This window comes from Sinocyclocheilus anshuiensis, unplaced genomic scaffold (genome assembly GCF_001515605.1).
Source record: "Sinocyclocheilus anshuiensis isolate Anshui unplaced genomic scaffold, SAMN03320099.WGS_v1.1 scaffold1075, whole genome shotgun sequence".
NCBI lineage: Eukaryota > Metazoa > Chordata > Actinopteri > Cypriniformes > Cyprinidae > Sinocyclocheilus > Sinocyclocheilus anshuiensis.
Genome location: NW_015544163.1, coordinates 673,921 through 677,094, shown reverse-complemented (window position 1 = coordinate 677,094; position 3,174 = coordinate 673,921). Strand labels below are relative to the sequence as shown.

Here is a 3,174-nt window from a genome sequence, read left to right as displayed (position 1 = left end):
ATTTTTTTTTTTATTTATTTTTTTTTTAAATCCACCAGAGTTTTGTTTCTAGGGAGTTGCTAGGGTGTTCTGGTGCATTGTTGTTGTTGTTAACTAAAAAAGTCTATTAAAATCAGTAGAAATAAGTAGAAATAAAATAAAATATAAATATTAGATGAAAAAAGAAAAAAAAAAGAAAATAATAATAAAAATGACAAAAGCACATAACAAAATTACTAAAGGTTAAGGTGAAATATATAAATATAAAGAAATCAAAGCTAATTCTAAATATCAATAAATACTGTAATAACATACAAATAACACAAAAAAAACCCTGCCTGGGTGGTTGCCAGGGCCTGCATTCCGGTTGCTAGGACACTTTGGGTAGTTGCTAGGGAGTTGCTAAGGTCTGTGGTGGTTGCTAGAGTGTTCTGGGTGGTTTGCGACTGCTGTGTGTGTGTGTTGCTAGACTGGTGTAATGGTGTTTGTTTGTTTATGGGATGCATGACGAGCTGCACACTGAAGTTTAATACTAAATGTAAGTGCTAGCGATCTAAACAAACCTTTATCCCGATGTTTGAGAAGTATAGTAATAGCGATGCATGAGTGAGTAAACGCTAGGACTTTAGAGTTGTTTTGGTTTTCAGACAGGAAGAGCCCCCCGGATCTGCTTTTGGAGCGCAGGCTGAGCGCCGTCTGAATGACGCAGAGAGAGCTGCCACATTCCCTGGAGAGCTCGGCGTATGATATTTTAGACCGGCCCATGAAACACGAGCGCCGTATAAATTAACAGCCATTTCTCAAAGGGCTTTTTCTTAAGAGGGTCAGCAGATCTGCCAAACGCCAGCGACTCTCTTCGCTCTGACCGATACACATTACAGCTGCAACGTTTGGCCTGCATTTCAACCCTCATGCGCTGTTTAGATCACTTCAATACTTTTCCATCTTCTTTAGTGACCCAGTGCACTGTGAACATGATATGATAGTCACTTATCATATAAATGATAAAGCACTTTAACGCATTAAATCAATGTAACCAATTTTAACTTAATTTTTTAAGTAATATAAGATTCAACTCAATTTTTAATATAATTAAGTTGAAATTACTTGTGCAGCCAATTTAATTATACGTAAAAAAAACAATGTTGAAACTGACAGAAACCGCATGTTAGTTTTCACCTTAAACTGCACATGCAATTTTCAGAAAACTGTTATCCAGAGTTGAAAAGTTGTTTCTTTAAAGCAAAGACATACAATAAAACAAATCCAAATAGATGGGCAGACTCATTTATACAGTCTGAAAATTGCATTTTCTTATCATTTACATCCAAACAAAATCAAAGTAGCATTCTTTTTTCAAGTTTAAATTTTGTTTATCAGTTCTCATGAAAGTAGAAAAAGTCATTAAATATAAATCTGATACTTGTTGTAGTAGTATGTTTTTGAGCCTTTCAGACTCATCATGAAGGTCAGTATTAGTTTAAATGCATTTGTGCAGTGAATATGGCTTATAGCCTATATTTATTGCTTTATATTTCTAATGCTACAGAAGTGACTTTATATGTTAAAACGTCTGTTTTGGTCACTTAAAACAGTTTTTATCATTATATTTTCATTCCATTTGCAATATTCAATATTAGTTGTATTGCATTGCAGTGAATATGGATATATATTCACTCACTTAAGACAGCTCACTCCTGTTCTAGACTGAAATAGTATTTTCTTGTAAGAAAATACAATAATTGTCATTTTATTTACAGCTTTTTTACAGTGTATGTCAGAAAATGCATGCATGAAGGCTGCAGAAACGTGCAACACCCTTACCAATATAATAATTCACTGTTACTAATTTAAGTCCTAAATGTGAGTGTGAAATAATGTTGCATGGTGAGGTGTGTGTGTGTGTGTGTGTGTGTGTGTGTGTGTGTGTGTGTGTGGCTCTCATTCACTAGATGAGTGTCTGTGATACTCCTCCTCCATGTGAACTAACTCTGCTTCAGTCTGAACTCAGGGGGAGGAGCGTAAGTGGCAGGTTTGACCATTTCATGGAGTCTTTTGTATACTGTATAATCTGCTTTTGTGATATGTGACCCTGGAGCACAAAACCAGTCCTTTATATTTCTAATGCTACAGAAGTGACTTTATATGTTAAAACGTCTGTTTTGGTCACTTAAAACAGTTTTTATCATTATATTTTCATTCCATTTGCAATATTCAATATTAGTTTTATTGCATTGCAGTGAATATGGATATATATTCACTCACTTAAGACAGCTCACTCTTGTTCTAGACTGAAATAGTATTTTCTTGTAAGAAAATACAATAATTGTCATTTTATTTACAGCTTTTTTACAGTGTATGTCAGAAAATGCATGCATGAAGGCTGCAGAAACGTGCAACACCCTTACCAATATAATAATTCACTGTTACTAATTTAAGTCCTAAATGTGAGTGTGAAATAATGTTGCATGGTGAGTTTGGTGCATGCATGAAGGTAATCTGAGTGTGGGCAGATTCCAGATTTTCAAATAGTTGTATCTCAGCCAAATATTGTCTTATCCTAACAAACCGTATTTATTACGCTTTCAGATGATGTATAAATCTTAATTTAAAAAAATGGACCCTTATGACTGGTTTTGTGGTCCATGGTCACATATGCTGGTGGCTGGTCACAAAATAAAGTTTAATTAGAGGAACTAAATCACTCTGGTTGTGTGTATTAATTTTGGTTAAAGGAATAGTTGACCCAAACATGAAAATATGCTGAAAATTTACTCACCCTCTTATGAGTTTGTTTCTGCATCAGAATATATTTGAAGAAATGTAGTGTTATGTGACTTGCTCAGCAATGGATGCTCTGCAGTGAATGAATTGTCATTTTATTTACAGCTTTTTTACAGTGTATGTCAGAAAATGCATGCATGAAGGCTGCAGAAACGTGCAACACCCTTACCAATATAATAATTCACTGTTACTAATTTAAGTCCTAAATGTGAGTGTGAAATAATGTTGCATGGTGAGTTTGGTGCATGCATGAAGGTAATCAAGTCAAGTCAAGTCACTCACCTCACACGTGTTTTCCATCCTGCCCTCCAAAGATCTTGTTCAGCAAACTGAAGACGTGAAAGTCCCGTTATACTCCAAACACAGTCTGCTGGTGAAGGTCTCCTGTGAGAGACTGTGTGTGTGTGTGTG

General features: G+C 35.1%; 1 protein-coding gene across 1 annotated transcript in view; it reads right to left on the bottom strand.

Annotated features, from left to right (window-relative positions):
- Positions 1-3,153, bottom strand: part of LOC107695692 (transmembrane protein 100-like) — a 5,079-nt gene extending 1,926 nt beyond the window's left edge. The window contains exon 1 of the mRNA XM_016495697.1: positions 3,046-3,153. The gene's annotated coding sequence lies outside the window, so the exon portion shown is untranslated. The remainder of the gene's footprint in view (positions 1-3,045) is intronic.
- Between the last annotated feature and the right edge of the window lie 21 nt (positions 3,154-3,174).